General features: G+C 35.3%; 2 pseudogenes; both read right to left on the bottom strand.

The window, feature by feature from the left end:
* Nucleotides 1-2,277: 2,277 nt before the first annotated feature.
* Nucleotides 2,278-4,624, bottom strand: LOC147794809 (uncharacterized; annotated as a pseudogene).
* A 5,097-nt stretch (nucleotides 4,625-9,721) lies between these two features.
* Nucleotides 9,722-22,720, bottom strand: LOC147794808 (zinc finger BED domain-containing protein RICESLEEPER 2-like; annotated as a pseudogene).
* Between the last annotated feature and the right edge of the window lie 1,638 nt (nucleotides 22,721-24,358).

Here is a 24,358-nt window from a genome sequence, read left to right as displayed (position 1 = left end):
TTGATTTTGTAAACTCTAATAATCAACTAACCGATATTTTCACCAAGCCATTGAATGAAGAAATTTTTTGCAAAAATAGGCTTGAGCTTGGTATTATTCGTTGTGATATATCTTGAATTTTATAATTTTTTAATGCATATTTTTAGGAGGAGCCATTATGTCATTCTTAAATGTATTCTCTCTCAATTGTTCTTTTTCATGATTACAAAGGGGGAGAAAATTAAGAAAAATATGCTCTAATTTTGTTGTTTTATTATTTATGAGTCATTTACTTGTTTGAGTTTCATAATTTCTTGAGGCATTAATATAGGGGGAAGAATATGCTTGAGTAAAATTTATGATAATATATTAGCATGTATTGATATTATTACATGGACGGTGTATTACCTTGGTTTTTATGAATTTTTCTTGATGGTGTATTACCTTCTTTTTGAATTTTTCTTAAAATGGTTTGTCATCATAAAAAAGGGGGGAGATTGTTGGCTTTTTGGCCCTTGATCTCACTTTAATTAATTTCAATTAATTAATTGATGTTTTGATGATAACAAACCTACTTTTTAATTATTAACTATTTTCAGTATTTTGAACTGTCGACCGTATAAGGTCGGGAATAACGATTTCAACGACCTTTCAATTACTCAAATCAGAGCTAAAACGAAGAAATTACAATCGAGACAACATACCCGACGTGATGATGTGTCAGCAAAATCAAAATGATGGACAAATCAAAATATATCAAAGTATGACATTTATAATTTTGGGAGAGTAACAAATAGTGGAGTTTTTTTTCTTATTGTTATATTTTTAAATAAAGTTATTTTTACAAAATATAAATTTGAATCTAACCGTTACTCACATCGATTTTTATTATTACTATATTATATTATTATATTTTAAAATTTTGATAGTTACTCACATAATTTTTATTATTATTATATTATTATATTTAGAATAAATTTTGAATTTCATTTGACCGTTACTCACATAACTTTTTATTATTATTATATTATATTACTATTATATTAAAATTTTGAAATAAATGAATTTAGAAAATTTTCTTATTTATTTACTTTTAATCTCCACCTTTCATTATTCCTAACACAATCCAATGGTCAATATTCAATCCTACATTTTGCCACTTTTCTCCTCTATATAAACTCATCTTTCCCCACATTTTAAAATACACAACTTACATACATTCTCCAATACTCATTTGTTCAAAGTCTCCATTGTTTGTTACTCTCTCCAAGCTTACAAGTTTATTTCTTTTCATCTTATTCTTGAGAGGGATTATTATTGTATTTGTGAGGAAATAGTTGTGAGTATCCCAAATTGTAAATCTACTCTTTGAGAGAGTTGTGGTGTGTTATTATCAAACTCAAATACTTGTATCGGTTTGATCCTGCGCCGTGGAAAGGATTGAGTTTGCTCTTAAACTCGTAAAAAGAGCGGTGTAGCGCTTTGGCTCAGATCCGTGGAAAGAGTCGAGAAAGTTCTTTATTCAAATTTCCAAGAGGCGCTTGGGGAGCGGAGTAGGTCGAGTTTGACCGAATCACTATAAAACTACGGTGTCATTTTCTCTAACTCTTTCCTATTTAATTTCAAAATTATTATTGTGATTTATTGCATGTTCTACTTGATTATTGTTTTGACTTGAATTACTTTGTTATAGTAATTATCATCTTCTACTTATTTGTAAAAAGTTTCATCATTAGAAAAATTAATCACGTTTAAACACTTTTATCGTTAAAACCCTATTCACCCCCTCTGGGGTTGTCATACCGATCCAACAGCAACTTTAGATTATACAACCTTGAAAAAAATAATTTCTTCTCAAACTTCGACAATGTATGTGTAGCAGGAGGTAGGTAAGTTCGACCACCTCGCTCTTGAGGATAGCCGAATTTTCAAAAATAGTAAATCTTTTCTTGCATTAATTCCATCTTTTGACTTTCCATTTATATCTAATAATGTACCTACAATACTCTCACATACATTCTTATCTACATGCATGACATCCAAGTTGTGGTGTATTGGTAATTCCTACCCAATAAATTACATTTCAAATTGCTAATAACTTGAAACTCAATAAAATACACCATAAATTTAGAGTGTCAACCTTTCAATATGGTAGATGGAAGAAAATGGATAGCTTCTTCCACCTTTGACTTCTGCATTGTTTCTTGCTCTTTCTTTTTAAGCTCCAACAATTTTCAAAGTCTTGAAGTTTGGTATAAATTGCACTACTTGTTGCAATTTTGAGAGGTAATTCTTCTTCTATTTTTCTATCAAACCATGTTTTTTTTCCTTCGATATGGATGCAACTTTGACAAGAATCGTCTTTGACCCCATATATGAATACTTTTTTCCATTCTTCAACCAAAGAGACCGAGTATTATCTCCTCAAATTGGACATGCGTATACCTTTTGTGGTGCATACAGCCAGATTTCCATATGCAGGAAAATCATTTATAGTCCCTATGAGAGTTGCTCTTAAATTGAAATATGTTTTACTTACAATATCATAGGCTTGTACTCCTTTCTATAGATGTTGTAAATCTTCCACAAGAGGATGTAAGTAGACATCAATATCGTTTCCGGGCTGTCTTAGGCTAGAAATCAACAATGTTAACATTATATTTTCCTTTTTCATACATAACCAAGGAGGCAAGTTATCCGTAACAAGCATGACTGACCAACAACTATATCGACTGCTCATGTTGGAGAATGGATTAAAACCATCTGTAGCAAGGCCTAACCTAAGATTACGAGAGTCCATAACAAACTCAGACCACTTTTTATCCATCAACTCCCATGCAACAGAATCAACTGGATGTCAAATCTTTCCATTAGTACTTTTATGTTGTGAATGTCATCGTAAACTTTCACCCACTTCATAAATTTTAAACATTCATTTAAGTCGCGGAATAATCGGAAAGTATCTTAATACCTTAGCAGGTATACCTTGCTTGATTGCATTTGTTTGTATATTAATGATATGAACCAAGAGACATCAATCATACAATATACTTCAATGAAGATGTGAAGAAAAAGTTGTCAAAATTATCAAAAGATGTTTCAACTCATGCTACATTGAAGAAGAATGAAGTTTGATTGTTGTAAATTTTGGGTGGGTTACAATTTAGAGTAATTTAGAGTTATTGTATTTTTAGGTTACGTTTACATGATGGCTCATTATGGTCATTAAGTATAAATGTTACAACTCTTGGAATGCCTTTAGTAGTTTCATTTTGAGGCTATATAAAGCCATGTATGTTGTATTTCTAAGAGGACTTGGAAAATATATAGAAAGAAGCATTTGTGCTTTTCTTTAGCCAATGGCTAAGTTTATTTGCAATTCTATGTAGTTTAGATTGCATGTAGAATCATTCAAGCTCGACATGATCAATCTTGCTTGTGGAGTGATTCGAATCTCAAACAAGTGTTTGAGATATTTGATCAATAAGAGTCATTCAAGCTAGACATGATCGATCTTGCTTGTGGAGTGATTCGAATCTCAATCAAGTGTTCTTGCCTTGAGATATTCGATCAACAAGGTAATCTGAATCTTATTCCCCTTGTAGTTGATTCCTTATCTTATCATTTGGTATCAGAGCTTCAGGCTCAAGATCGGATATATGTTTTCTTTGCATTTTTTCTCAATTTGATTTTTATTTATTTTTATCCTTTTAATTTTTAATCGACCCAAAGTTCAAAATTCAATCTTTGCTCTATTAAAATTTTGATAGGTGAGAATGAGAGCTTCATTTGTGTAAACGAGTGTAAAAAGAGTGGCCTAAAATTCCTTGAGCGTATACTCGTGAGAGAGTGTTGTGAGGTCCTTCGTATTTCCATAACTTATTTTTTGCAGCAAAGTTACACAAATAGATTCGAGGACGAATCCTCTTGAAGAAGTGGAGAATGATATGAACCAAGAGACATCAATCATACAATATACTTCAATGAAGATGTGAAGAAAAAGTTGTCAAAATTATCAAAAGATGTTTCAACTCATGCTACATTGAAGAAGAATGAAGTTTGATTGTTGTAAATTTTGGGTGGGTTACAATTTAGAGTAATTTAGAGTTATTGTATTTTTAGGTTACGTTTACATGATGGCTCATTATGGTCATTAAGTATAAATGTTACAACTCTTGGAATGCCTTTAGTAGTTTCATTTTGAGGCTATATAAAGCCATGTATGTTGTATTTCTAAGAGGACTTGGAAAATATATAGAAAGAAGCATTTGTGCTTTTCTTTAGCCAATGGCTAAGTTTATTTGCAATTCTATGTAGTTTAGATTGCATGTAGAATCATTCAAGCTCGACATGATCAATCTTGCTTGTGGAGTGATTCGAATCTCAAACAAGTGTTTGAGATATTTGATCAATAAGAGTCATTCAAGCTAGACATGATCGATCTTGCTTGTGGAGTGATTCGAATCTCAATCAAGTGTTCTTGCCTTGAGATATTCGATCAACAAGGTAATCTGAATCTTATTCCCCTTGTAGTTGATTCCTTATCTTATCAATTAACCTTCCACCTTGAAGTATTACAATGAGGACAACTTTCTAACTTTTCTTTCTCATTTTTAAATGGACAACAATCATTGATACATGCATGTAGGGGTGTACATGGTCCGAGTTGGGTTGGGTTGAAGGATTTTTTTGACCCAACCCAAAAGTTCGGGTTGGTTGGATCGGTAACCCAACCCAACCCAAAAAAATTTTCAAACCAACCCAACCCAACCAAATCCTCTATTTTCGGGTTGGGTTCGGGTTGGTCCAAAAAAAAATTAAAAAAATTAAATTTGTATGACCTAAAATGATAAAACAATTATTAAGTTGTAGATCAAAAGTATCAAATTCTCTATTGCATCCATATTATCACCTATAAATATGTAAAGAATATGCAATGAACCAAAGTTATCCCATCTAATTAAATTATCTACTTTCACAATATATAATCATTCAACAAAATGCCTAAAAATTCACCTATAAATATGTAAAGAATATTGAATGAATTAATTCCAAAATTACAAAATTCAACAAAATGCCTAAAAATTTAAAACTATCCAACCCTCTATTGCATTCTTAATTTCTGGAAAAAAAAAATATATATCTTGAAAGTTCGTTTTTAAGATTGTTTCAAAATTACAACATTCAATAAAGCTTATTGTAACTTCAAATATTTTACTTTCATTTAAAAATAATTATTCTTGCATGACATTGGTGGAGCTAGAAGATCTTAAATCATTTGAAAAATAAAATATATATTGTAATATAACACTATAAAATACATCTTAACAAATAGACAATAAATAGATTTGGAACTACCTGTCTCAATCTTAGAACAAATTTCTAAATCTTCAAGTTGTTGAGGAATATCTATCGACACTGATGTTCTACCAATCCAATTTTGTATACATATCAGAGCTTCCACTGTTTTAGGTGTCAAAGAGCTCCTAAAAGAATCAAGAATCCTTCCACCCGTACTAAATGTTGATTCAGAAGATACAGTCGATGCTAGAACGGCCAAAACATCTTGGGCAATTTTCGATAAAACTCTATATTTAAACTCATTTGCTTTCCACCATGCCAAAACATCAAAATTATCATCAAGTTCTTTACTAGGGTCAGATAAATATCGATCCACATCATTCTTTAACTCGAGTGAATTTTGCTCTTCTCTTCTTGATTTGTATCTTGATAATACTAATATTGAACCACTCAAATTCTCTTCAGCAATTGTGTCCATCTCCATACTCATGGACTTAGAAGTGAGTCTTGATTCAGATTGATGATGATCTTGAGCATTATCATAAAACTTGTAGTAATCATACAAACGAATTAAATAATTATTTATGCCATCCACCATCACTTTAGCCATAACATCTTCATAAATATTCGAAAAGCAAAATGACATGTAATCCAATTTGTAACGAGGATCGAGTACCACTGCTATGAATATCAACTTATTAATTCTTTCCACTTAGCCCCAATATTTGTCATACTTAACTTTCATATTTGAACTCATGTTACTTAAAACAGAGTTCAAATTTGTACTCCACTGGAACGACCCTAAATTTCCACATACTCAGAGTCGCTACTAACGTCTCATGCTCATCTATAATGCGGAAATATAACTCTTACATGAACATAATTGATAACGTAAACTTAAAAAAAAAACGTTTAAAACAACTTCTTCTCTGGAAAACATAGCCATGGTCGTATGTGTTTAAATATGAAATACTAGAAAACAAAAACAAATACAAAATAATTTAAAACAATGAAATGCAAAACAACCTATTCTAACTTAAGACTAAAAATTTAAATATGAATCTACCCTATGAACGTGCCCCAGTCTCTGCTCGCGATGCCGCCGTCCTCCGTACAAGTGCGGCTTGCCTTTACCTGAAAAATGATGTGGCACACAGCCTGAGTATTTTAAAGAATACTCAGTAAGTGGCCCCACTATAGGGGCCATGCAAATGCAAACACATGCAATTATGATTTAGGGACCTATCTTTAATCATCTTAGGGGTGGCCTCCAGTCTCGGACAAATTGGATGTGTAGTACTTCCCTACTCACACGTGCGAGTGTGAATCCCCAGGGCGCTCGCACACCCCCTGGACCCTCTGGTCAAGCTAATCTGTAGCGACGTCCAGAGGTCAGCGGAACCCCATAGTGTCATGCACCTCATGAACACCCTCATCTGTGTGCTTTCGCACCTGTGCGCATTCGCGCTCATCATACGATGCGCGTCCGCACTCATCATCTCTAGGGGAAGTAGTCCTATGCTTATGAAAATACAATATGCATGAGGTCCCTCTAAATCCATCATAATGTCTCTTCTGACACAACCCTCTAATCTCATGTCTTTGTTACTCTAGGTAACACATACTCGTGGATATTTATATTAATATCATTTTCACGCTCTTAGGGTTGTGTCCTATGTCGATCTAACGACATGATGCAATATGGCACTCATCATCATATAGCATGCTCAATATGGAAAACATCATCATATTAAGGTAAACGTCACGCAATCATCATACTCATCATATTGCCACAAAGTGCATCAAACATATCAAGTACGACATTCATCAAAATATATATATATATTGAGCACATCATCAAGTATCGTAACCCGCACATCATCATAACTCATACATTATCATAAGTCATACATCATCATAACTCATATACCACATCGTACGACATAGTTCATACATCATCGTAACTCATACAATTTTTAGCGTATCCTATAGTAAAGCCACTTACCTGGTTGGCCTTAGTCGAAGTATTCCCTAATTTATTTAACGTAAGCTCCCGTTCCTCGAGAACTACACCAAATGTTGCCAAGGTTTGCTTCCTATCGCATCGTTCGTCACCTTTTATTAGTATTTCACATTTTAATTAATAATCCAACTAATAGTGTGAAATACCGCTCTAAACGGCCTCAATAAAAATAGAGTTCCATGTTTTCATTGTTTCTAAATTATATAGGATAATAAAACTTAAAACTTAAAACTTAAATTAAAGAAATGTCAATATTATTAATATTTCAAGCGGGTTGGATAATTCAACCTTTAATGTTATATCCTATATATATATATATATATAATAATTTCTCATATCTTCCATTTTCCTTCTCTCACTTTATTTCACTTCTATGTTATATTTTAATTCGGTTTACAGTACTTGCTCTCTGAACAGTACGCCAATTTCAAATACTCTTTTTTTTTCTAAGCAGTTCAATTCTACCTCTATATCTAATTATTTCAAGCGATTTAAATCTAATTCTTTTAATCTTTCTTTTAATCTGTTTCTTCCCAGGAATTTAATTTTATAATTCTTCTAACCAGTTTATTACCAGAAGTTCCCAGGAATTTAATTTTATAATTCTTCTAACCAGTTTATTACCAGAAGTTAACTCTACTTATTTAAATCTAATTCTTTTAATCCTTCTTTTAATCTGTTTCTTCCCGGGAGTTTAATAACTCTACTTTAAGCGATTTAAATCTAATTCTATTAATCCTTCTTTTAATCTGTTTCTTCCCGGGAGTTTAATTCTATAATTCTTTTAAGCAGTTTATTTCAAGCGATTTAAATCTAATTCTTTTAATCGTTTTTTTAATCTGTTTCTTCCCGGGAGTTTAATTCTATAATTCTTTTAAGCAGTTTATTACAAGGAGTTAACTCTACTTATTTAAATCTAATTCTTTTAATCCTTCTTTTAATCTGTTTCTTCCCGGGAGTTTAATAACTCTACTTTAAGCGATTTAAATCTCTTCTTTTAATCTGTTTCTTCCCGGGAGTTTAATAACTCTACTTTAAGCGATTTAAATCTAATTTTTAAATCTCTTCTTTTAATTTGTATCTAATTCTTTTAATCCTTCTTTTAATTTGTTTCTTCCCAGGAATTTAATTTTATAATTCTTTTAACCAGTTTATTACAAGGAGTAACTCTACTTATTTAAATCTAATTCTTTTAATCCTTCTTTTAATCTGTTTATTCCCGGGAGTTTAATAACTCTACTTTAAGCGATTTAAATCTAATTCTTTTAATCCTTCTTTTAATCTGTTTCTTCCCGGGAGTTTAATTCTATAATTCTTTTAAGCAGTTTATTTCAAGCGATTTAAATCTAATTCTTTTAATCCTTTTTTTAATCTGTTTCCTCCCGGGAGTTTAATTCTATAATTCTTTTAAGCAGTTTATTACAAGGAGTTAACTTTTAATCCTTTTTTTAATCTGTTTCTTCCGGGGAGTTTAATTCTATAATTCTGTTTCTCCCCAGGAGTTTAATTCTATAATTCTTTTAAGCAGTTTATTACAAGGAGTTAACTCTACTTATTTAAATCTAATTCTTTTAATCCTTCTTTTAATATGTTTCTTCCCGGGAGTTTAATAACTCTACTTTAAGCGATTTAAATCTCTTCTTTTAATCTGTTTCTTCCCGGGAGTTTAATAACTCTACTTTAAGCGATTTAAATCTAATTTTTAAATCTCTTCTTTTAATTTGTTTCTTCCCGGGAGTTTAATAACTCTACTCCCCGGGAGTTTAATTCTATAATTCTTTTAAGCAGTTTATTACAAGGAGTTAACTCTACTTATTTAAATCTAATTCTTTTAATCCTTCTTTTAATCTGTTTCTTCCGGGGAGTTTAATAACTCTACTTTAAGCGATTTAAATCTCTTCTTTTAATCTGTTTCTTCCCGGGAGTTTAATAACTCTACTTTAAGCGATTTAAATCTAATTTTTAAATCTCTTCTTTTAATTTGTTTCTTCCTGGGAGTTTAATAACTCTACTTTAAGCGATTTTTTTTTATTACAACAGAAAAAAAAAACGGTAAATCTGACTACTAACCTTTTATTTTCATATGACATCTCTCTTCCTTTGTCTGCCTACCATCTCTCCACCTTTCTTCTAGATCTCTCCATTATTGTCTAATCATCTCTCTATCCTTATGGTCTAATCATCTCTCCATCCTTATAACCATCTCTCCATTATCTTTTTGTTTCTATTTTGTTCAGATTATTGATACTAAATGAGGGAGGTATTTTAGAGGGGCTGAGAGATGTAAGGAGAGGTGGTCAGTTTTTTTTTCTTCTTCTTTATTTTGTTATTTTTATTTTAATATATATATATATATATATATATATATATATATATATATATATATATATATATATATATATATATATATATATAAACCTAACGGGCGTTACACCACATAATTAAAAGTTCTCGAATACTCCAAAGTTCATGAAAATAAGAATTAGAAGTGACATATAAAGAACCACTTATCTCCGTAGTGACATCATAGAAAACCTTCAAAAACTTTATGAACATTGCAACGTTTTCCCTATCATCAATGGTTGGTGGCCCTATTCTTTTGTTTCCATGATCACCCTCTTTGAAGTAACCAACATAATCTACTTCTTCTTCCTCTAATACTTTGAAAGTTTTTTCAAATTTCAAGGCATGATCAAGCATCAAATAAGTGGAATTCCATCGAGTTGCCACATCCAAACAAACAAGTGCTTTACATTTAATTTTTTCTTGTTCAACACGATCTGTAAATTTTGTCAATCTCTTGAGGGATGATCTAACATACCTCACGGCATTGCGAACACTAGAAATGGAGTCATGCATTTCTTTAAGTCCTTCATTCACAATCAAATTAATTATGTGAGCACAACACCTCATGTGTAATATTTCTCCATCTAAGACAAGTGAATTCCAACTTCTAAGCCTTATCATTGGAACTTGCATTATCAACTGTGATAGAGAAAACCTTATCGATTCTCCATTTCAATAAACAACTCTCAATAATCTTGCCAATAGTCTCTCCCTTGTGGTTTAGCAACTTGACTAAAGTTGAGAATTCTATTATGCAAATTCCATTCTGATGTATAGTACGTTAACTCTAGATGATTGATTGTAGAGTGAAGGTAGTAGAAACAAAATAAGACTAAGGTGTGAACATTTGTTTGACTAGACTATAACCTAGGATAGAATGCCTCTAGTAACTTGAGTGCGTTAGAATCATAAGAGACGATCAGAGGGTGTAGCCATAATGCTCCCAATCAAAGTAGACTCGATGAGTCAAAATCAAGGAATCTAGAGACGTGAATCCATGTCAAGGTTGCCAAATCGCTCTAGGGACCTAGAAGACCACCAAGGTCCTTGTAGACAAAGGTGTGTAGAGCTTCTGCTTCCCTTTTCACTCCGGTATGGTATTGTTGAACTTGGAGTGATGCTGGTTAGTGACATGAGACTTGATGGTTCAGTTGGTTTATCCTATCCTGCACGGTGGATTGGTCTTGTGTTTGGGTGTTGATCATGCGAGTATTAAGTTGAGTTTGCCAGCTAATCTCATATGGAGGATAAACAGGCTAACACTCATCATGTTTTACCCATGAATAGAGCGATTTTTTAAGGTAGCGCCTCAACAGCAGATACCGATTACCACTGTGTAGGCTAAGCTAGAGTAAGAGTTCTCCGTCTAGAGCTTGAGGTAAAACCCGTGATCACTTGCTAGGTCAAGGATGTGATGAGAGCCTACCAGTAGGTTGTTTATTGAGTATTTTATATATTCAACCCTTTTTACATTTTCTTTTTCAGGTGCATGATGCTATTGATCGAGGCGAGGGGTGTTTGGGTGCTTAATAACCACAGAGAGGCGTCAACTCGGGGCGTCTGTCTTGTCCACATATTTTTGTAGTATGTCATATTGTATATATCTTTTGTATCAAATCTTTTTTTTTTTTTTAATTTATTTATTTATTTATGAACAAATGAAACATTTGTACATGTAGATGTTATTAAATGGATTTTTGTAAAATTTGTTGAATGGTTTAAAATTGCATAAAATTTTATGGTAGTTTTCCATTGTTTTCTCAAACATTCTTGTTGCAGTGCAAGTCCATTAGTCATGTCCTACTTTTCGGTATACCAAAATTTTAGTTGTGACAGATCGATATCAGAGTAGTCGGGTTTTAGATCTCGTAGACATTTAGGGTAGGGAGTCATAAACCTCTGTGACTCAGCCCGCCAACACGCCCCTCCATGGTGAGGTAAGTTATCCGAATTTGAATTTGAATTGGAGAATTAATTTTTAAGAATTTTGTGCCTTTCAAGCATAATCAATTTAGTAGATTACGTTTACACTACTGTTTACTAAATAACGTGTCAATTTGGTATTCACCCATAAGTTCTTCGATTTGATACCTCAAGAAGTTGACGAGGTTATAGAGAGATTCCTCTAGAAGCCAATGAGGTTATGCCACCACCACAACCGCCTAGAAAGGGGAAGGAGATTCGTGGCTAGAGATTCCCCCAGAGGTAGGTCTTCAGGTACTAGTGTCGCCCACCAAGCCATTCGAGACCCTTACCCTTGAAATCCTAGTCTTTGTCAAGACTGCCAAACCGAGAAACCTAGAGACATGAATTGATGTAAAGGCCACAAAACCACTCTATGAACCTAGAAGACCACTACGAAAACCCCGTCAGACAAAGGTAGCTGCCTACGCCAATAACAACCAATATAGTGTATGCAGAGCTTCCATTTCTCTTTCCACTTTAATATAGTACTTTTGAGCTAGGCATAACGCTAGTTAGGAACATGAGACTTGGTAGTTCAATTGGATTAACCTACACGGTAGATTTTTCTTGTGGTTGGGCGTTGATCATGCAGGTAGTCAGTGGAGTTGGCACGTCTAAGGGGGTTGGTCCTCCCAACCCTAGGCGACTGCATGGGCCTGTGGGATGGTTTCGCTAACTAACTTTCCATGGATGACAAGCAAGCACTCACTATGTTGTCCCCACATAATAGAGAGAGTTTTTTTTAGGTGTCTTAACTGCAAATACTGATTATTATTATATAGGCTAAGCAAGCTACCCAAGTCTATATAAAGCAAGAGTTCTCTGCCTAGAATGTAGAGTAAAGCTCGTGGTCACTTACTAAGACGATGATGCAATTAGAGCCTACAAATAGGTTGATTACTCGATATATTTATATACTCAACCCTTTATACATTTTTTTTAGCTGCATTGCTTCTGGTCGAAGCAAGGGGTGCTCAGGAGCTTAGTAGCCACATAGGGGTGTCTGTCTTGTTCACATATTTTTGTAGCTTGTCATATCATCTACATCTTTTGTATCCCGATCTCATTCTTCCTTTTATGAGCGAACTGAGCATTTATACATGTATGTTATTACGTTGACTTTGGAAATGTTGAATGGTTTAAAATAGTGTGAAATTTTATGGTATTTGTCTATTGTTTTCGAAAAAATTCATGTTACGTTGCATAATCTGTCAATCACATCTTATTTTTTGGTGCCCAAAAATTTGGGTTGTGATACCTTACTTAAAATCTTGAGTCGTTAGGAGAGTGTTTCGACTTTGAAATATCTTAAGGAAACCTTAGGGGCATTTTTGTTACTTACCACCTTAAACTTGGTTCAAGCCCCATACATAATTTAATGGTTCTAAAATTTTATAAAATTCTTAGGCATCATGAAATAGACCTCTTATAAGTTTCATTGGCGATCACATGGGTCATGAACCAAAGGTAAGTTACATTAGGGACATTATGGTCATTTTACGTCATTATTTGGTTTAGCTAATCATCCTTATCCAATTACCACCAAATTTCACATATAACTTTATCATGTCATATGCCTAGCATTTAAATTTCATGAGCATTGGAGTTCATTTTGTGAGTTATTTTAACGTTGCTTGATTCCTAAAAAAACGCTCCATTTTGGTCCTTAGGTCATAGTTGTTTGCTTATTTCTTCCATATTCCCTTAAATCATACTTGACTTAAAGCTCATATTGAAATCCAAGTGATTCTTACGGGTATTTCTTAAGAAAAGTTAAGATTGGTTACTATAACCCTCTAAATTAGTAGATACTCAGAGTCGCTACCAACATCTCATGCTCATCTATAATGAAGAAATATAACCCTTAAAGAAGACATCATCTCTAATATAAATGTCAAAAACATTTAAAAAATCCTATTCTCTAGAAAATACAGCCATAGTTTTACGTGTTGAAATACGAAATACTATAATTTAGAGAAAATAAAAATAAATACAACATAATTTAAAACGACGAAATGCAAAACAACCTATTCTAACCTAAGACTAGAATTTAAATATGAGTCTACCCTATGCACGTGCCACAGTCTCTGTTCGCGATGCCACCGTTCTTCGTACATGTGCGCCTTGCCTTTACCTAAAAGATGATGTGGCACACAACTTGAGTATTTCGAAGAATAATCAGTAAGTGGCCCAGGGGGCCATGCAAATGTAGACACATGCATTCATTCTCTTGGGACATATCTCTATTCTCTAGGGGTGGCCTCTAGTCTTGGATAAATTGGATGTGTATTACTTCCCTACACACGACCCACATATGCAAGTGTGAATCCCCAGGGAGCTCAGACACCCTTTAAACCCTCTTTGGTCAAGGTAATCTGTAGCGACGTCCGGAGGTTAGTGAAACCCCTTAGTGTCATGCTTCCCATGAACACCCTCATCATCATACTGTGCACATCCGCACCCATCGTCTCTGGGAAAGTATCCCTATGCTTATGAACACACAACATGCCTGAGGTCCCTCTAATTTCCATCTTATCGTCTATTCTGACACAACCCTCTCGTCTCATCTCTTTGTTACATTAAGTAACACATGCTCGGATGATATTTATATTAATATCATTTTTATGCTCTTAGGGTTCTGTCCTATGTTAATCTATCGACATGATGCAATGTGGCACTCATCATCATATAACATGCTTAATATAGAAAACATCAACATATTAAGATAGACCTCATGCAATCATCATATTCATCATAGCACCATAAGTGCATCAAGCATATCAAGTATGTCATATATCAAACTATATATATTACGCACATCATCAAGCATCATAACTCATACATCATCATATACTAGTATACAACATCATATGATACAACTCATACATCATAAATTGCAACTCATACAATTTCTAGTCTATCCTATAGTAAGACCACTTACCTTATTAGCTTAAGCCGGTGTCACCAATTTATCTTTAATAAAAGTTTGATTTTGTCCTTTGACGTCCATGTCAACCTATGTGAGTCCATGACATCAATTTTAAATTTAAAACTTTTGTCAAACTATTTAGCTAAATTTTACCATGGTTCATGTGTTAGACTTCATGTAGACCTTTTACCTGATTAGAGTCTTAGAATTTTTTTTTGTTTTTTTGTTTTTTTTTTTTTTTTTTTTTTTTTTGTTTTGTTTTGTTTTTGTTTTTGTTTTTTTTTTTTTTTTTTTTTTTTTTTTTTTTTTTTTTTGTATATGTTTATATATATATATGCATTTATCCTCTTTTTCTTTTATTCCTTCCGGCAATGGATAAAAATTTGAATCCATCCCCCAAGGAATTCCATTTAATTAAGTTATAGTTAAATTTATGCTCCATATTTTAACAAGTTTTTAAATGTTGTCATAATAAAAAAAAAAAAAAAAAAGTTGAACTTAAAAGGAACTAATTTCCTTGTTTCCCTTAACCTTCTCTCGTCAAGCTAATTTGTAGCAGCGTTTAGAGGTCAGTGGAACCCCTTGGTGTCATGTTCTCCATGAACACTCCCATCATCATACTGTACATATCTACACTCATCGTCTTTGGGGAAGTACCCCTATGCTTATGAACACACAAGTATGAGGTCCCTCTTGATGGTGTTAATAACACATGCATAAGAAATTTGGATCTTAGGCACTCTTAGAACATTAATTATGGTAAATAACTAGCATGTTCATAAGTATTAAAACTCAAGGAGTTTGAGTACTAACCTTTTGTAGTTCAAATTCCTTTTTTCTCACGAACCGGTTTCGAACCACCACTAGTGTCTTCTTTACTATTCTCCGGCCTTAGAACGGGATTGTGGAATCCAGCGAGTGACTAAACTTGGAAGGGATTTAGTATATATGAAGAGAGAGTTTGTGAGAGTTTTTCTCAAGGTTTTTCCATGTACTTTGATCACTCTATTTATAGAGTCATATTTGCATGTTCATGCAAATTTGAGATCACCAAATTTTGACACTCAAATTTGTGGTCCAACCAGTAAACCGAATCCCTATCAGGCCATGCGTGGGTCTTCTCGTTATAGGTTTGTCGTTTACTGGAGTCAGTACTTAAGGGAACTACCTCTCTTCTATCCCTAAAAGTGGGTAGGAGCGAATTCCATCTTGCACACCCACCTCCCCAGCCATTCACCCATTCTTACCCCTGAAATGGGAGGCCTATTGAGTCGGCGGACTCGAGCCACTCTCACCCATGCAAATATAGGGATAATTCCGAATAAACAAGAGTTCATGGTTAGCTCAGGATTAAGATCGAGTTACCTAGGTCATCGAATGAAAAAAAATCAGTCTCAATAGTAAACGACATTATAAAGTGAGAGTGATTTTCTTCATGGTCCGATCTTATGCAATACTCATTGCATAGGACGCCCCCACTCACATGTCTCCACATGTATAATAACTTTATTGAAAATAGAATATCTTTTTGTTTACAAACTATGAGTTTTAGGACATAAAACCAAACACCTCTAATTTCCATCTTATCATCTCTTTTGACACAACCTTCTTGTCTCATCTATTTGTTACATTAAGTAACATATGCTCGTTGAATATTTATATTAATATTATTTTCATGCTCTTAGGGTTGTGTTCTATGTCAGTCTATCGACATGATGCAATATGACACTCATCATCATATATCATGCTTAATATGGAAAACATCAATATATTAAGACAAACATCATGCAATCATCATAATGATCATATCGCCATAAAGTGCATCAAGCATATCAAGTACATCATATATCAAACTATATATATTATACACATCATCAAGCATAATAACTCAAGCAACATAACTCAAGCATCATAACTCAAGCAATATAACTCAAACATCATAACTCATACATCATCATATACTAGTATACGACATCAAACGATATAGCTCATACATCATCATATCTTATACATCATAAATTGTAACCCATACAATTTCTAGCCTATCTTACCGTAACGCCACTTACTTGGTTAGCTTAAGCTAGTGTCACCAATTTATCCTTAATGAAACTTCGATTTTTTCTTTTGAAATCCATGTCAACCTATGTGAGCCCATGACATCAATTTTAAATTCCAAACTTTTGCAAAACTATTTCGCTAAATTTTTACAATGGTTCATATGTTAGATTTTGTGTAGACCTTTTACATGATTAGCATCTTGGAATTTTTTTTTTTTTTTTTTTTTTGATATTTTATTTTATTTTATTTTTATTTTTGATGTTTATACATACATTTATATATATAACTTACATTTATCCTATTTTTTTTTGTTTCTTCATGCAATAAATTAGATAAAAATTTGAATCCGGAGGAATTCCATTTTATTAAGTTATATAGTTAAATTGATGTTCCATTTGAAAACGGGTTAAAATTAACAAGTTTATAAAAGTTGTCATAATTCAAAAAAGATTGAACTCAAAGGGATTAATTTCCTTCTCGCAAAAGTTATGGGCAGAATAAAAAGCTTCATCTTCCTGATTTCCTTTTTAATTATGTAAAAATGGCTAAGGATTAATATCCTAAAAATGCCAATTTTAAGCAGTTTTACTTTTTCTGTAAAAAGTGGCTACGGATTAATATCCTAAAACTCATACAAATTCTTGAAATGATTGTGATTTAATTTCTAACTAAGGCAACAAATCCTCCTTCCATTATCTGTTTGATCAGCTCTCTTTCCATGATATGCGTAACCATCCTCTTTCCAGAAAATCTTTCAGCAGTTGGAGGAGACGTTGGGAGAGATATTTGGGAGGAGTTCTAATGGTGGAGAGAGAGGATCATTACTTTTTCCTTTTTTTTTTCTTTTTTCTAATTATTATTTACTTGTTATTATTATTATTATCATTTTTATTTATTTATTTATTATTATTTACTTGTTATTATTTACTTGTTATTATTTATTAGAACCATTCAAAAATTTCTAGAAAATTGGTCTGGAAGAATTTCAATTTGATGAAGAACGTAAGAAGATTCCCCTGAACAACGTAAGAAGATTCGCAACTGTTGCAAGATGCCTCTAAAACTTCCTCTCTACAGTGTTGTGTAATGACTTTCTCCAATCGATATCTTCAAAAAACTTAAGGACGGTGTTGCAAGAAAGATGTAGAGATTGATTTCATGCATTCTTGTGGACTGTAGTCTAAGATATAAGTCGTTGTGAAACTTAATCCTCACTAAAGTAAAAGCTCATGAACTCTTTATTTGTAACGACCCTAAACTTTTACATACTCAAAGTCGTTAGTAACGTCTCATGCCCACCATCTATGCGAAAATATAACTCTCAGAAGCAAACCTCATCTCTAGTATAGATGTCGAAAACATTTAAAACGAACTCTTCTTTAGAAAACACAACCATGGTCATACATGTTTAAATACGAAATACTGAAATTTAGAGAATTTAAAGCAAATACAAAATATTTAAAACGATGTAATGCAAAATAACTTATTCTAACCTAATATTAGAAATTTAAATATGAGTCTACCCAATGCAAGTGCTACAGTCTTTGCTCGATGCCGCCATCCGCACATGGCCTAAGTATTTCGTCCATAAGTGGCCCCACCATAGGTGCCATGCATGTAATGAAGAAAAAAAAAAAAATAAAAAAAAAAAATAATCGTGGTTGCTGGTGAAGACTCGAAAAATCCGACAAACGCTGGAGTTTTCGTTCTCACACGACCCACGAACTCTGACCAATATCTGGATCACAACGAAACAAAACTCCGACCTTCAGCCATCTCGAAAGGACATGCAAGAAAAGAAAACACTGAGAAAGATGAGAGAGACCGAGAAAAATCGACGACTTTCCAAAGAAGTGAACCTATAAGAAATCAACGTCGAAACCACTGAACTACGCCACAAAAATCATCCCAAAAGCCTACGCACACACTGGGAACGAACTCCGACGCTCCTTACATGCTGTACACCGTCGGATGAAGAAGACAGAACCTCAGATTTTTAAACGCTCTCAGCTCTGGGAGTTTTAGACCCTTACGAACCAAACAAACAGGAGAAAGGGGAAGAGGGAGGAGAGACAACGCGAAACCAAAAGGAAACAAGGGGAAACAAACATTGGAGCGACGTTAAGGAAAAGTGAGAGAGTCGACACAAAAAAATCGCAGGAATCCGGATGAGGAAGACGAAGCTGAAGGGTTGGATCCAGACTCGATTCATACCCACACTACCAACCCGATCCCCTGCAGCCCAGCACACTTTAGCCTACAGACACCTTCGGCCTAGCTTCGTTTCCCACAGCCGCGTTTTGCCCCACGAATCGAAAACCCGTGACTCGTGACCCAGTCTCGTCCAAACTCCTGCAGCCCAAGGATCTCGGCCCAACCCAGTCAGTCGAGGCCCGAGATCGAAAACCATCACAACCCAGAAATCGCCCAACAAACCGAGCCTCGACCCGACCTCAGTTTGCACACGCAGCCACTTCTGGTTGTGCCACGTGTCAGCGTCTTGCGCAAACACCCCCTTGACTCCGGCAGGTGATCAACTCGGCAACGGCTTCTTGGCTTGGAAACCCTATTTTCGACCCGTTCGAGACCATTTTGACCTTTCCGGACTTAATTTCGTCCTCATTTAGGGTGAAATAGGTCCTTTTAAGGCCGTATTTCACAAATGTCAAGTTGGAAATTAATTATGTTCGTGAAATACTAATAAAGGTGTTGAACGATCCAATAGGAACCAACCACCAATGAAAGTGTAGGATGTATACAAGGAGCTAGGGGCTTACGTATATATTTTAGGGAGTACGTCGGCTAAGGCCCACCAAGTAAGTGGCTCTACTGTCGTAGGTTACAAAATTGTATGTTGTATGTTGGTACATGCCCGTGGATTCACACGTGCCATAAATTGTATGTTAGACTGTTACAATTTAATACGTAAAAGTATGAAATGTGAATGTATGTTGTTGTGATGTGATGTGTCATGCTTAGAATGATTATGTGATCGTTGAGATGTTTTCGGTATGAATTGCATGTCATAATATGTTACAATGAAAGCATGAAATGTAATGTTATGTTCTTCAAATTGTATGTGAACAACATGACATGTATGACATGAAATTACGAACTTTAGCATGAAATATAACCCATTAGAATTATGCATGATAGGAAGATTGAAAATGAGAAATAACATGATACAAATGAAACTTATAGCGGGGTTATATCTATTAATGATAAAAGTAGAAATATTTGGGACCTCATGCATCTATGTGTTCTCATGCATTGGGGGATACCCCTATTCCATAACGAGGGTATGGACGCATACACCCAAGGGTAGGAGAACGATTGTTATGTTTTACATAACGCTGCCGTGACGGTTACTAGTTCTAACGGGTGTCCTGCCTAAGGAGTTCCCAGAGTATGCTCGCCCGACAAGGAAAGAGGCTCAGCGGTGTGCAAACTGACTAGTGAGTCCATTTTTGCACGTATGGGCTATGTGTAGAGTATATGGTACACATCCAAGTTGCCCGTTAGGATAGCATCGTAGGAAGACAGATTGAAGGATAGGTCCCATCATCTCATCTGCATGTGTTTGTTGCATAATCTCGATAAGGGGTCACTTACTGAGTATTTTAGAAATACTCAAGCCTTGTGCTACTACATTTTTAGATAAAGGCAAGGCGCCCATGTGAGACCGATGGAAGCATCGTAAACCCGTGACCGTGGCACATGCATAGGATAGATTGCTTTCCATTCATAGTATAGTTTAGTATAGGTTGAATTTCATTTACATTATTAGTATAGGTTAGTATAGGTTGAATTCTAATTGCATTAATAAACTATAGGTTAGTCTAGGATATTCAATTCGACATCATTTTTCCTTTCTTTCCTTTGTATTTGTTTATTCACGAGGTAATAAATGAGATTAATATTGCAATTATAATAAGAGCCCATTTAAAGCAAATTCTGCATTAAATGTACGGATAAGAGTATAATAATGACCTTAGATTAAATAGAAAAATTGAGGGTCGTTACAGTTGGTATCAAAACTCTAAGTTGTAGATTTTGTAGACTAGCCTACGACGTATGCTTTTATACTATGATATGATTGTATGTCAATGCATGTCTTTATGTTACGACATTAATGTTTTCTTGAATTATATAGTGGATTGTAATTAATACGAATAGCAAACCATAGGCTTAGATAGAATTATTTTTCTTGGTTTGTAGAACTATGCCGCCTAGAGACCGTGGAAAAGGTAGAAGAGGAAGGGAAAAATTCCCACTAGGATAAGGAGAAGGGGAGGAGTGGAAAGAAGCTCTTCCCAAGAAGGGTCGACTATTGGACCCTATGTCCCTGAACCACCACCTAGGGAACCCCATCTACAACTAGTGCACCCTCCACAAACTGCACCCCCTTCGAAAAACGCACCTCTCCTACAAACTACACCCCCTCCAGAAAACGCACTACACAATTAATGTGGGAATCATTCCCAACGATGATGCAAACAATATAGCCACGCAACAAACCACAATGGTGGCTACACAGTAGGTCACAAGGATAGCCACTCAACAAGCCAACAATCCGCAACCAGACAGAGGGGCGAACTGGTTACGGGACTTCAAACGGTATGCCCCCCATTCATTCGTCTATTCAAAGGAAGATCCTACAACGACTCAGATGTGGATCGCAAATATGGAAACAACCTTTGAATCAATGAGGTGTCTGAACGACCACAAAGCAGCTTGTGCGGCTTATGTGCTACAAAATGACGCAGAAATGTGGTGGACGGATAATAAAAGTAATATCAACCCGGGAGAGGGGATCATGACATGGGATACATTTAAAAAAGCCTTCCTGAAAAATTACTATCCGAAGGTAACCCGCATCAAGAAACAACAAGAATTTAATTACCTGACCCAAGGTGAACACACCGTAGACGATTATGACCAGGAATTTGTGAGGTTAAAGAGGTTTGCATTGTCACTAGTAGACACTGAGGAAAAGGAGACGAAGAAATTTGTGTTGGGGCTGAACACGAAAGTCACTGCATGGTTGAGGCATTTGACCCAAAAACCTACGACGAGGCATTGAGGATGACTAAGGTCTTGGAGGTACCGCAACAAGAGAAAAATCTGGAGCCAATTGTAGTCGTAGGAAAGAAATGCCCTATCGAGGCCAAACCGACGAAATTCCAATTGCCACCTAAGAGACCTCAATATCATGACAGGCGACCTACCCTGCCTCCGGTAAACTGAACCCTAGTACTAGAACGCGAAAACCCCGTGTGTTATAGATGTGGGAAACAACATTAGGGTAGATGTATGGCAAGCTCTAATGTATGTTACACATGTAATCGTATAGATCACGTGGCAAAAGTCTGCCCTGTAACGAACACTGGAAATCCAAGGGGACCCCCTAGAGGTCCGATTATTCGAGAACCCACCATGCAAACCCGTGCACAGACCAGGGCCTATGCAACGACTAGTAAGGTCGCGGGAACGTCTAGGACCGTGGTGAAAGGTACGTTTTCCATACTAGGACATTTTGCATTAACATTGTTTGATTCGGGTTTAACCCATTCTTTTGTTTCCTTGCATTTCGTTAGTCAAGCAGAGTTCATAGTTGAACCCTTATTGCATGTGTTGTTGGTCGGTACCCCAGTGGGGATAGAACTACTTACTGAAAATAGAGTAAAAGATGGACAAGTAGTAATAGTTGGATGAACCATCAAGGTAGACCTAAAAGTAGTAGATATGACAGATTTTGACGTCATACTAGGAATGGACTGGCTAGCCAAAAACTTCGTTAGTATAGACCGCCATAAGAAAGTAGTATTCACGCCTCCAAACAGACTCACCTTTAAATTTAAAAGAACTTGCACAGGCACCACCCCAAAAACAATATCGATGATAAGACAGACGCCTGGTACAACAAGGGGAGTGGGCGAGTATAGGCTATGTAGTAAACACAAACAGAAAAAAAAATTAATTGATACGGTACCTACAGTATACAAATTCCCAGATGTCTTCCTGGAGGACCTCCCAGGAATCCCCCCTTCACGAGCTGTAGACTTCGGGATAGAACTTGAACTGGGAATGGAACACATCTCTAAAGCCCCATACCGCATAGCCCCAGTAGAATTAAAAGAACTTAAATTACAACTACAAGACTTATTAAATAAAGGTTCATTTGACCTAACGTATCCCCTTAGGGTGTGCCAGTGTTGTTTGTTAAAAAGAAAGATGGTTCGATATATGTGTGCATCAACTAAAGAGAATTAAACAAGAGGACAATAAAGAACAAATATCCCTTACCACACATCGAGAACATATTCGACCAACTTCGAGAAGCAACAATATTTTCCAAAATAGATCTTCGATCAGGATACCACCAAATTAAGATTAAAGACATGGACATACCGAAAACCGCCTTTCAAATAAAATGGCCACTACGAATTTGTAGTGATGTCATTTGGCCTCACCAACGCCCCAGTGGTGTTCATGAAATTAATGAACCGAGTATTTAAGGAGTGCCTAGACACATTTGTGATTGTGTTCATAGACGATATCTTAATATACTCGAAAACAAACCAAGAACACCTTTGAAATTCCGTAACTATCTTGAGGGAGAACAACTTGTCTGCCATATTCTCCAAATGTGAGTTTTGGCTTCGACAGATTTTGTTCTTGGGACATGTAGTGTCTAAATACGGAATTTTAGTAGATCTCACAAAGACAGAAGTCATCACGAAATGGGAACACCCAACTACGGTCACCGAGGTACAAAGTTTCTTGGGATTGGCAGGTTACTACCGAAGGTTTGTCCAAGACTTCGCTAAAATAGCCTCGCCTCTCACCCAATTGACAGAAAAGGGCGTACCTTTCGTATGGGATGAAGTTCGTGAGGCCAGCTTTCAGGATCTAAAACAAAGACTAGTGCCCGCCCCTGTATTCGCGGTCTTAAAACGCTCTGTAGGATATGTGATATATAGTGATGCATCCAAAAAGGGGCTAGGTTGCATATTGACGCAACACGACAAGGTTGTTGCATATGCATCAAGCCAATTAAAAGATTACGAGAAATATTATCATATACATGACCTTGAATTAGTAGCGATGATGTTCGAATTAAAAATTTGGCGATGCTACCTGTATGGCGAAATGACTCAAATTTACACGGATCATAAAAGCTTAAAATACTTCACACAAAAAGAATTGAATATGAAACAATGTAGATGGCTAGAGCTAGTAAAAGACTACAACATAGATATCCAGTATCACCTTGAAAAAGCAAACGTAGTCGCAGAGGCACTAAGTCGAAAAAAAGTACACTCGTCGGCCCTCATTACAAGGGAGCTACGAGTGCGAGCTAATTTCGACCGAGCTAACATAGCGGTAGTAACCGAGGAGGTTATAGCCCAGATAGCTCGACTTACAATGCGACCCACGCTCAGACAGAGGATTATAGACATACAACGAGAAGACCCCAACCTAAATAAAATTCTAGACCAGTTAATAGCAGGCCCAGTGAACAGTTTTTCTAAGTCAACAAACTATTGGCTATTATGTCAAGAACGTTTATCTGTCCCAGCTGTGAGTGAATTAAAATACGAAATCCTAACCGAAGCACACAACTCACCCTTCTCGATACACCCAGGTGATACGAAGATGTACCAAGATCTGAAACAACCCTTCTGATGTTGAAGTACGAAAAAAGATATCGCGAAATTTGTGAGTAAATGTCTAGTGTGCCAACAAGTAAAAGC

Source organism: Cucurbita pepo, chromosome 1 (assembly GCF_057944985.1).
Source record: "Cucurbita pepo subsp. pepo isolate OVF chromosome 1, ASM5794498v1, whole genome shotgun sequence".
Classification (NCBI taxonomy): domain Eukaryota; kingdom Viridiplantae; phylum Streptophyta; class Magnoliopsida; order Cucurbitales; family Cucurbitaceae; genus Cucurbita; species Cucurbita pepo.
The sequence above is the reverse complement of the archived record's forward strand: the minus strand, read 5'-3'. Positions and strand labels throughout refer to the sequence as shown.